Below are 12,675 nucleotides of genomic sequence, written 5' to 3' on the forward strand. Positions count from 1 at the left end.
GCCTGTGACCCCATGACCAACATGTGGAGAGACATCCCCATGGTGCTAAACCCACAAAGCAACTATGGCATGGAGGTGGCAACACATTCTCTCACCAACACACACTCACTCACAGAGGCGGTGATGATGATGATTGCGGCAGTATTTTGTGAAGTAATACAGTCTCACAAAAGGACTATGCAGGTGTCTGCACAATAAAGGAAGACTACAGTCTTCCCCGTTTCACCAAAGACAGTGGTTACACTGTCACACTTAAAATACACTACAGTTAACACTTTTAATAGAGGTTTAATTGAGGACAAACCTGGAGAGACCTGTAGCTCATCTGAGTGCAGGTAGTGTTGGATTCTCTCTTGGTTGGGTTTGATTAGCTTGACTAATGATTTAAATGAACTGAAAAGCAACTTAAAAAGTCTTTACGTTTTTTATATACCAGCTGTTCTTAGTGACACATACTCAGATCACATTTGTGGTCTGAAATTTCTGTAAGTTTTGTTATTTTGATCATTAGTCATTTTCATAAAAAACATGCTCTAAAACACAATATTTTTATCTGGATTTTGGCAGAAATGTTGCTAGTAGTTTATAGAATAAAACACATCTGCTCAGCCTGGTCAAACATATACCCATCAATTGTAAAATTAGAGAAACTGATAATTTTGTAGTGGTCTTATTTTTTTCCCAGAGGTGTGTGTGTGTGTGTGCGCGTGATGTGCGTGCGTGTGTGTGCACGTGCGTGCGTGTGTGTGTGTGTGTGTGCGTGCGTGTGTGTGTGCGTGTGTGCGTGTGTGTGTGTGTGTGTGTGTGTGTGTGTGTGTGTGTGTGTGTGTGTGTGTGTGTGTGTGTGTGTGTGTGTGGTTCTGTGTCAGTAGTGGGGCCTGTGGCCCGATTGGAGTGTTTGCGGCGTGAGAAGCAGGAGTTGGAGAACAGTTTGTTGGAGCAGCTGAAGGATTTGAGGTTGCAGAAGCAGAAGGAGCTCCAGGTACTTCAGAAGATGCTGAAACACGAGCAGCAGGAGGAGACAGAGCTCCTGCAGAAACAGCAGGAGGAGGAGGAGGAGCATAACAGGTCCATCAAGAGTAAGTACTATGGAGATGCAATAATACTAACATAACTAATAATGAATGTTAGCCTTTAGGCTCCAATAAAAGTGATACTAATATATGTATAGTACTATATATAGTATATTTTATATATCCAGTAGTAATTATGCAGTATATACAATCTGTGTTCTATATATATCCAGCAGTAATGATACTTGCTCTGGCAGATATGAAAATGGCCTGTGAACAGGAGACGAAATCTCTGGAGGAAGAACTTGAGAAGCTCAGACTGTCACTGCAGGTAGAGATCCCTTATAGTGTCAGTACACATCCACCAGTACCTCCACCTTTCACTTATAGCAGCAGTACACATTCAGTACACATTCCCACCTTTCCATTGTACTGGCTGTAGTGATGATGCATGTGTGCGCGTGCGTGTGTGCGCGTGCGTGTGCGCGTGTGCGTGTGCGCGTGTGTGTGGAGTAGCATGTTCTGGTTCTCCTGCATCAGAATGCAGCACTAATTGTGAGGAAAGACCTGCATGTCGCCAAGTCCAGGTCTCTACACCTCTGCACTGTTTCACTCACACATCAGCATGTGGTATGAGCAGGACTAAGACATTTAAGGGAGACTCCTTTAAACCTTTAAGGGATTAACCCAGTACTTGTTTTCATCATTTCGTTGGGTTTGTTACCTTTCATCACAAGAATCTGTAGCACTCAATCTGGTAAAACTATGCGCACTCTATGTATATTATGTACTCTGTACGTGTCAAGTTGAAATCAGCTCATAATCATACTCATAAACGTATATATCAACTTATGCTAGTGTATCTACAGATGTGAAGAAATTAAATAGTATCTGTATGTCTGTATTTGTGCCCGTGTGTGTGCGTGTGCATGTGTGTGTGTGCGTTGTCATCAGGCCCAGAAGAACATACTGTTGGAGAAGGATGTTCAGGTTCTCTAGCAACAGAATAGCACCAGACTGCGAGGATAGGCCTGCATCTCGCCAAGTCCAGGTCTCTACACCTATGCACTGTTTCACTCACACATCAGCATGTGGGATGAGCAGGACTAAGACCTTTAAGGGATTTAACCTTTAAGAGATAATCTGTTCAGAACATCCTAAAAAATTTTAGGAAAGTTCTTAAGGGCTATGGTAGTGTTATTCAAATGAGTTCATGAAAGTTTTTAAGGGTTACATTAGGGTTGATTGAAAGAGATCATTCCAAATGACCTCTATAAGGCTTCATATAATAAGCGCTTTTAACCTCACAGATGTACTATATCTGTAGCCTTTAACAGCAGGCTAAGCTTCACACCACGTCGGTTGGCAGATGAGATGCCTAAACTGCAGAGGTACCTGGAGAAAGAGGACATTGAAAAGAAGCTTCTGAGCCAAACCAATGAGGAGCTGCTCTGTAAGTAAAATATAAATATCTGTAAATATCTGTATAATATGTAAATAAAAGGAAGATGTGATTGTATAGTGTAGCCGTTTGATTATAAATAATCTCATAATAATCTTATGTACAAATTCTGCAGGATTACCTGGAGAAAGAGGACATCAAAAAGAAGCTTCTGAGCTGAACCAATGAGGAGCTGCTCTATAAATAAAATATCTGGTAGTAGTATTATTTAAAGTGTCAAATGTGATGAAGTGTGCCCAGGTTCAAAACTACTTTATTGGGCATGACTGTGTGACCTCTTGAGCCCGGAAGTCTGGAGCATTGGTTATTTAAAGGGTCAAATGTGATGAAGTGTGCCCAGGCCCAGAGCTGCTTTGTTTGGCATGATTGGGTGACCTCTTGGGCCTGGAACTCTGTTTCTAGTTTCATTTATAGGGTCAAACTGCATGGTGTGCACAGGCCCAGAGCTACTTTGCTGGGCATGTCACACACACGGGGAGTTCCATGCACAATGCCTTTACAGATCAGTCTTTGGAAGGGCACTGAAGAGGACAGATCGAAAAATGAGGCGTTTCTAGAGCTGGTGTGCTGGAGGCATAGAGAATGAGAATGTAGATACAAAGGAGGTGGGATCCAGGAGAGAACTAATAAAGCAAACCAATAGCAGAAAGCAGAAGTGGCATCTAAAGAAAACGAAGATAGATTGGAAAAAACCTCCTACAGTTGGTATGGATGTTTGATTTTTTTTTCTGCTTTTTGGCCTTGCCTTTCTAAATGGATGAATTTAAACCACATGTATAAAAACATAGTAAACTAAATCATCTTTGCAATAAGGGACAAAAACTGACTTATTGAAAATGCTTTTATCCATATATATATATATATATATATATATATATATATATATATATATATATATATATATATATATAATTATTCTTATATATGATATGATGTGACATAATATTATATGAAAATGAAATTAAACACAATGAGGGATCCTCAAAATAGTTTTAATGACTTTAAAAAAATTATTTAATTGCGAAATAATCAAGTGATTAAAGTAAATAAAAGTTATCAGTCTTAAACGAATACGTACCACGCAGTCTTTAAAAAACTAAAACTCGCTGTTTAAAAACTATTTTGTCCCAGGCCTGCTGATCCAGAATACACACTGATCCACAACCTATCACAACCAAGGGGACTGTTAGAAACTGGTTTAAAGTGACCAGTCCTTCAGGTTTGATCTCCTCCAAGTTACCCTCTACCTGCCAGAACCCAAAATGAAGCAGTGGCCGGACTCTTTGGAAATGCAGCAGTGGCCTGGAGCTCGAGAGGGGCAGGTGTAAAGGGTTTAGTATGAGGAGGGGTGCTTAAGTCTGGGCCCAAAAGGTTCGGCTGGTGCGCCAGGTTTGTGGAGGTGTGCATACCTGGAGGGTAAACGAGACAGGGGTGTGGCGTGGCCAGGTGAGGGTGCAGTTTGGTGGGAATGAGTGATGGGCGTATGGTGCCCTAGAGGTGTGGTTGTTCCAGGAGGGGCAAGGTGGTATAGTGTGGCTGGATGAGGGTGCTTCGCTGGTCATGTGCTTGTGAGTTATAGGCCTGGAGGTCTGGTGCTTTGAATGACAGAAAGGGTCTGATTTGTGCCCAGGTTTAAAAGTACTTTGCTGGGCAGGACTGTGTGACCTCTTGGGCCTGGAAGTCCGGTGCTTTGAATCATTTAAAGGGTCAAATGGCCTGAGGAGTGCCCAGGTTTAAAGCAACTCTGCTGGGCATGACTGTATGACCTCTTGGGCCTGGAAGTCTGCTGCTTTGAATGATTTAAAGCGTCAAATGGTCTGAAGTTTGCTCAAGTTTAAAGCCACTTTGCTGGGCATGTGGTTGTGATTTAGAGGCCTGGTGCTTTGAATGACAGAAAGGGTCAAATGGTCTGAAATGTGCCCAGGCATAGAGTTTCTTTTGCTGAGCATGATTGTGTGACCTGTTGAGCCTAGAAGTCTGGTTGTAGTATTATTTAAAGGGTCAAACTGCATGAAATGTGCCCAGGTTTAAAGCTACTTTGCTGGGCATGCTTGCGTGTCCTCTTGGGCCTGGAAGTCTGGTTTTTCAATTTATTAAGGTGTGAAATGGCCTGAAGTGTACCTAAGCCTAGAGCTTCTTTGATGGGCATGACTTTGTGACCTCTTGGGCCGGGAAGTCTGCTGCTATTAATTTATTAACAATCACAAAACCAGAGAAAACTAGGAAACACCTTTCGCTCCATTCGTTGCCCACACGGTTACATTTCAAACAATGATTTGTCATCGATTCTTACTTAATGCTTGTGTTGTTTTCCTTCATCTAACTGGTATAGAGTTGTTGGATTTTTTGGGGAGGCACTGCGTGTATATAAGCAGATATATGTATATGTGTATGATGTGTATGTGTATATGTATACTATGTATATGTATGTGATTCCTTTTATGTATATGTACATGTATATGATTCCTTTTATGTATATGTACATGTGTGTGTATATATATATATATATATATATATGATTTCTTTTCCGCCGTCTGTTTCCAACTTCTTGTTGTCCATGATTTTTCTTCAAGAGAGTGGACATCTTCCAGTTAGCTAGACTCTCTTTCCAGATACCGTTTTGGACAGATAATTGTCGGCTGGGCCTAAATGATGGCTTTGGCTCAACGTCCATGATAAAGCATCAAACTATTGGCTCTGGAAAAACAACCAGTTTAAGACAAGACATGGGGTGCGTAAAGATACCACAGAGCACCACGAAAAGAGCTTAAAGTTACCGCTTGTCTAAACAGACTTTTGGGGGATATGAATAAGCATAAAATGGACAAGTAAGACACATGAAAATGACCATTGCCAGACTGAAGGACAACTGATATTCAAGTAAATTATATTTAAAGGTTCTTCAATGCAGACAGTGCATAATGTCTCCAGTCTTGGACAATAAAGCATTCATGTGAGTATTACTGAAAAACACTAACCATAAGAGAAAAAGCATATTTTTTCAAGTGTTGCGTCCTGTGTTCGTTTGGTGTGTGTGTGTGTGTGTGTGTGTGTGTGTGTGCGTGTGTGTGTGTGTGTATATCCATCAGACAAGCTACATTCCTCCTGCATCCTTCCACTGTTGACAGCATTTGACCTCACTCTCAACCACTCTCCTCCGACTCACAAAGCGGCCAATGTTCTGGACCTGATCTTCACCCGTACCACCACAACATCGGACATCAGTCACTCCCTCCACCTCTCGGACCATCACTTTCTATCCTTCTCTTTCTCCCTTCCTTCTCTTTCCATCCAGATGCTCTTATCCAGAGCAACTTACAAATGCGCTCATGGCAGTGGTAGCTCACTGGTTAAGGTACTTGATATTTGTTAGAGTCTGGGTTCAAACCCTGCCACTGTTGGGCCCCTGAGCAAGGCCCTTAATTCTCAATTGCTCAAGTTGTACTCAGTCATAATTGTAAGTTGCTTTGGATAAAAGTGTCAGGTAAATGTGCTTTCATTTCCTCATAGAATACATCCTAGCCAGTACAGTAGGTTGGACCAAGATACCAATGAGCTCAAATAATGTACAGGGGTCAATGCTGATGCCTAGAAGTACAAAATACAAAATGTCTATCTTAAGCTCTAGTCCTTATTGTTTGTTAGACAACACCAGTGTAAAACAATACCCTACAATAAGTACCAATTTGGTCAGTATAGGAGCAGGGTCAGCTCCTGTTCTTAAAACCCACTCAATATTGTATCTCTGTTTTTAATCCTTTTCTCTGCCCAGGACACTAGTGGCTCTTCAGGCTCTGGCAAAATATAGCACTGCAACCTACAGTACAACAGACACCATTGCGGTGACTGTGACGTCGCCGCACGGCTTGAAGACCCAGTTCATGGTGTACCGGAACAAAGACTACTGTACCAGCAGATCCAGCTGCAGGAAGTGACTGGGGTTTACAATGTCAGGGCATCAGGCCAAGGCTTTGTGTTTGTGCAGGTTAGTCTGGTGCCACTTCCTGTGCTGATCATGGGGCACCTTGGTGTGGATATGCTTGAAGACCATTTTGAATAGTTTCTTGGGTGTGTAAATGACTCTAGGGATCCTGTATGCTACTAATATTTCTCTTCCAGTTCACCCAGCACTACAACATCCCTCCTCCCAATGACTTCTCCTCCTTCAGTATCTCATTCAACACAACATCAAACTGCAGTGCCCCAAACCTGTCTGTGGGGGTCACTGTGACTGTCAGCTCAGCTCTACTAGAGAACAAGAGGAAAGAATGGCTTTGCCCATGTAACCCTTTTGACTTTGCTTTAATTTGTCTTTCGGGTATAATGATAACAGGACTGAGACGGACATGGTGGTCATTGAGGTCAAGCTGCTGTCTGGGTTCAGTCTGGTTGAGGGGTCACTGATACCAGTATCTGGCTCTATAGCGGTAACTTTGACCTCACTGAAAATACCCATCATGCATTAGCTGGTTTGCTTATAAATAATCTGTCTACAGGAGAATGCCACTGTAAAGCATGTGGATCAAAAGGAGAGAAACGTCATCATGTACTTGAACGGGGTAAGAACAGGCTTTCACTAGTTCAACAGTTTCAGATCAACTTGCTTGCAAGATGAACAGTATGTTGTATGTTGGGACAAACATTAACAATGGTCTACGTGATTTTGTATGGTGACGCAGCTGTCTCCCTTCCCGAGCTGAAGAAGGGAGAGACCTACACTCTGGTTATCCAGCAGGATATAGTGGTGCAGAACCTGAAGCCAGCTGAAGATCTACGACTACTACCAGCCCAGTAAGAACCAGTCCCATTATCCTCAGATTCCATAATGGAAGATGAGGGTTGGGACAGATGTTACATGAGTCATTTTTGGAAGTAGAAATGACCAACCTTATTTCACGTCACTCTTCAATATGTAATTAAGGAACAAGATCATATGAACTGAATTATAATTACACTAAATGTGCTATAATGTCCTCCTGTGTAGCATGAATAAGAACCTGTTTTCCTTTATTCTCTCCTGTAGGTGATGTGGCCTTTACAGAATACACGTCTCCATGTAACAAACTGTAGACTACGTGACCTGCTGCCTGCACTAATGTTGGCCACGTTGTACTGCATTGTACCATGAGAATCTGTCCTTTTACCTGAAGTGTAAATCAGATCTAATGCTACTGGGTGACTGTTCTGTAATTACTCGGTTATTTAGTTGTATTGAAATGAAATTCTCTTGTGCAGTGTACAAATGCCTTGTCTCTTTTCTTTCTCTACTCTTCACTCTTCACCAGTGTTCCCTCATCTGATGCTGTATTGCCACTCAGCTTAATTTTAAAACTTGCCATGCAGAGCAAGGCCATAATCATAAACTGAACAGGTCACAGGGAATTCACTCCCTCATAAGAGAATTGAGGGGCAAAGTATACTAATGCTCAGAAATCTAGGCATTTGTATGAAGACTAGTCCAGATATTGTGACCAAGGTTTAGGAAATGATGTACAAGTACATTTGGGTGTGCATCAAGGATCTCCTCTTCTCACTTTAACCTCTCCACTTCTCTCCAGCCCCCTCTCTTCTCAGTCTGTCTACTAATCTCCTTCCCAGTTGTCTCTGCTCTCCAACCGTCTTCCCCTCCTCTGGTGCTTCTCTCATTTCTTTTTAGTTATGTATTTGTTTGAATGACCACATCTCCACATGCTGGGGAGTACTTTATTATTCTTAATGGTGTGTGGAGATTTTGTTAATTTTTTAAAGTCCATTATCATCTAAGGCATCTCTTAAATTGTCACTTGTCCCTGTCCTGTTTAGTGGCTTCATACCCTCCTTTTTACTCTCAATGAACCAGATTGGACAGGAAAAATATATTTTAGTCAACAAGTGACAGCCTCTCGGTGCATCTATGAAGCCTATATGAGTGTGTACAGCAGGATGAGACGAGTGTAATGGCATTATGGGCTCTATCTCTCTCCTTCACCTACCGGTATCCTCATACACTCTCCTTCGAATGAAAGCATGACCATGAAAAACAGCAGTAAACAATGAGGAATGGATTATTGGTGATTTATCTGATTGGTAGTTGTCAGGAAAGACTGAGGACTCTCTTCAACATTTGTATCTGACTAGTATTCATTTTCTCACGGTGAAATTTTTTTTTTTCTGAAAATATGTTATTGCTACTCTTCCTCTTGTGCATGCCTTGCTGTCAATGAAAGCTGACTAATGAGAATCTTTCACTTTTTAAAAGTAACACCAATAAAGCCATTTATCATAAACAGGTACAGCTACACAGGATATTATATGAGCATACAATACATTAAAACTGCTACTCTACATGTTCACATGCATCACTACAATGACTGACGCATTAGACTTCATGTGGGATTTCTAATATATATAACTAAATATCAAAGCATTGTTAGTTGGATATGACGGTGAGCGTTGTTGGATTCTGCATGGACCACCACAAACCCAGAACTGTACAGTACATCCCTCCCCCACCAGATCTCTATCAGGTCCTGTAAAATATACAGAACACTTCTACATGTTTATCTCTGTTTAAAGTGAAGAGACACGTCCATGCAGTGTCTCTGTTTAAGCATGTCCATCTGACATTAATAAGATCAATGTAATACATTTTCATGGAAAGGAAAAATAAAATTCTATCTGAAAAGGATGTTAGGACGTTTTGAGAAACAACCTTCATGTTGTTATAATTTTGATCATAATTCTGTGTCTGAAAGATAATTTTGTATTCCTCACAACTCCAGCCTACATCTAACCTTCATCAAGACTAGATGTATGAAAGGAATAACAATGGCTCCAAAATATTTCTAAACAAAAATAAAGTGAAACATGGATATTTGATGGATTCAAATGCTCAACAAATAAACAGCCAAACTCAATTCCACCCATGTGAGAAGGAAACAAACAAACCAGAAGTGAACATTAAGGCCTGTACAATTAATGCAGCCTCTGGTACTACCGCAATATTACTGTTATGCTTAATATCAGCCCATTATCATTTCTAGCTCTTGGTACTCACTCGTAGGTTCCTTTAATTGGTTAGATAATGGCTGAAAAGAGTTTGAACAGGTGATTCTTATGAGCTAACTTTAATGAGAGGCTTAAAAGGAATGCAGACAAACTGGGATCTTGTGTCTGTCTGTGCTTCTCCCAGGGGGAAGGGTTGGTGTATGAAACTGGGTATTGGGGTTTCCCATGTCTAGCAGTACAATGTGGTGGAGCAGAAGGTAGTCATATCCTGTGCTTATGTTATGGCGTTACCTTGTATGTGTTTAAGAGAGTTGATTTTCATGTTTAAATGCCTTTTTGTCTTGTAGGTTCTGGTTACTCCTCCCTGTCATATTTCAGCTGAGGGATGCAGAGGGGCTTGGTGGTGAGAAACTGTTCAGATCAAACCACAAATGGTGATGCTTTGTGTCTATTCAGGAATTTAAGCAATCTCTGCTCTGTTCATCCCCTTCAAGTGTGGAACAAATCTGCACCACATTGGTATGGTGTAGCAACATCAGCTTCTGTGGCTCAGCCCCAAGAAGTTGGCTACCTACCTTATCTGACCAAGATGGAGGGCTCTCCTTCCAGTGTTGCATCTAAGCAAAGTAGCTCTGTGTTCCCTCAGCAAGGCCTGGAACCCAGTCAGACTGCGGGAGGATGTTTAAGGAGTGGTTCCAGAAGTCAAATGGATTCAAGTGCACAGACTGCAAGTGGCTCTGCTGGGTATTACCAGTCTGTGTTCCAAGGTGGCCAGCAATTCCCTGGACTTGTAGCCAAAGCTCAACTGCAGGATTCTTCTGGTAATGGTGAAATTCAGTTTCAGGGGCAGAGTGCTAATCGTGTCTTTGGCACCCCCAGACTTCTAGTGGTCTGTTTCAACAAGGTGTCTGGCATCAGGGGTCTGCTGGCAGCTTGGACTCTATATCCAGTGCTCAAGGTTCCCCAATTCAGTATACTGGTTCAACAATGCACGCTGTGTCTGTTCAATCTGCTCCTACCCATCAGGGAGACTACAGGGCTCCATCCTCAGGCCACCCAACATACCATCCTTCAAAGAAGGTCCAACCTTCTCGTGTTCCTTCCCCTCAATCTCAAAGCTACACACAGCTGAAATCCAGACTCTTAGCTAGCCAAAGTGCCAGTGGGAGTTCTGGTGTAACCTCTACTAGCCGACAGCCCGTCAAGGATACTGAACAACATGGCAGCTCTCGCGGGGCTGTTCCTTTTCGGTTTGCAAATGGATGGCAGACATGGAGAGGGCAGACTAGCCAGTTGCAGATGCAGGGCTCCAGTGCTGGTTCTTCTATTGCCTCTACAAGCCAACAGTCTGCCAGTGATGCTCCACAAAAAAGCAGCTACTATGGGCCTTTGCCAGCCCAGGGTGCAGGTACAGGGCAGACCACTGGCTGGCAGTCTGCAATGCAACCTGCCCAGTTCCAAATGCAGGGCTCCTGTGTGGATTCTGGCTTGACCTCTACTAGCCAACAGCCTGTCAAGAATGCAGCGCAACATGGCAGCTGTCGTGGGTCTGGTCCTTCTCAGACTGCAAGTAGATGGCTGACATCGAGCAAACCATTTGCATCACAGACGCGGGGCTCCAGTGTGAGTTCAAATGTCTTTACTAGCCAACAGTCTGCCAGTGATGCTCCACAAAAAAGCAGCTACTATGGGCCTCTGCCAGTCCAGGGTGCAGGCACAGGGCAGAACACTGGCTGGCAGTCTGCACAGCAAGCTGGTCAGTCTCAAATGCAGAGGTTGAGCTCCACCCACCAGCAGTCAGCTGGTGATGTGCAAAAAGCAGCAGTTATTATGCACCTGTGCTTACCCACAGTGTAGGAACCCAGCCCTCTAGTTATGATCATGCTTCAATACAGACTGGACCTGTGCTGGGTACAGGTATGTGGCAGTCCACTAGCCAACAGTCTGCACTACAGACTGCCCAGTCCCAAATGCAGGGCTCCAGTGCTGGTTCTGGTGTGACATCTAGTAGCCAACAGTCTGTCAGTAATGCTCCACAAAAAAGCAGCTCCTCTAGGTTCCTCCATTCTCAGGTTGGGAGTACATGGCAGACAGGAAGCCACCAGTCTGCCCAGGCCCAGTTGCAGGGTTCCAGTACAAGTTCTCCCATGACCTACCCCAGCCAGCAATCTAATGATGCTGCTCAAAGCAGCAGCTCACGTGGGAGCATGGGCCAGACTGAGGCACCAGACTGCATTGCACACTGACAGTCCCAGAAGGGTGTCCCAAATTCTCCCCAAACTGCCTCCAGCACAGTAAACTTCAACCAGTACAAGCCAGAAAGTTGGACCCCATCCAACATGTATGGGTTGTCCAAAGGGCATCTTGGCAGCTATTCTAGTGGGTGGGGACAGAATGCTGTGATGCAGGCAGGTGGAAGACAGCCAGTATTTGCTGTAGATTTTAATGTGGGCCAACAGTCTTCTGACGTGCAGTTACCCTACACTGGTTCCCCATCAAGTGTGTCCAGTGGTTCTAGCAGCTACAGCTTCACTCAGGACTTGCCTAGTCACTCCAACTACCACCACAGTAAACCCCAACTGCCTCCTACTCAGTTCAGTGGGATGGTCAAGCACTAGGCTCAGGCTAATGCTGTTCAACAAAATGATGCTGAAACTATTCTTGGTTCTTCTTAATCCTGCTTTCTTAAATAAAATGTGTTGGCAACACTGCTGTCTGCTTGGTTTCTGTTGGTTAAACAATGCTGTGTGAAATTTGAAGGGGACACTAGACAAACAGGGGACTCTGTAGTGAGGTGGCTCTTTGGTTTGTTTGTTTTTTTTGGCCCCCTTTTTCTTGTATGCCACAATTACACTAGTTAGAATGAGGATGTCCAAACTGCTTGAGGTCTAAAGCTGTGTGGGTTTAGTGCATGTTCAGCAGAATTCACTCTGACTGTTTACAGTTCACATTTTCACATGGACCTTCATAAGACTGTATTTGAAATGGGACCTGTGAAGTACACTGACAACTGTGTGGAAGTCCTCATTCTGAATTGAGGGTTGTTTAAAACTGGCTCATGTTTACCTAAATGGTGTTCACTTTAAGGTGTATGGGAAGTGTTTTCGTTTAGTTGGTTGGTTCCTCTGTAGTGATTCTATTGAGGCTGAAGGAGCAATGCAGTTTTAGTTGAACTTGGTTTAACACATAAATCACTTATGTAAAAATTGTGTG

The 12,675-nt window shown here is 43.0% G+C and overlaps 1 long non-coding RNA gene across 1 annotated transcript; it reads left to right on the plus strand.

Moving 5' to 3' along the window:
- The first annotated feature begins 9,648 nt into the window (after nucleotides 1-9,648).
- LOC145659237 (uncharacterized) lies at nucleotides 9,649-10,319 on the plus strand. Its single transcript, XR_014125218.1, has 3 exons — nucleotides 9,649-9,719; nucleotides 9,810-9,865; nucleotides 9,957-10,319. It is a non-coding gene; the product is annotated as an uncharacterized LOC145659237 (long non-coding RNA).
- Nucleotides 10,320-12,675: the final 2,356 nt, after the last annotated feature.

This window comes from Electrophorus electricus, chromosome 9, assembly GCF_041902795.1.
Source record: "Electrophorus electricus isolate QZ-2024a chromosome 9, ASM4190279v1, whole genome shotgun sequence".
NCBI lineage: Eukaryota > Metazoa > Chordata > Actinopteri > Gymnotiformes > Gymnotidae > Electrophorus > Electrophorus electricus.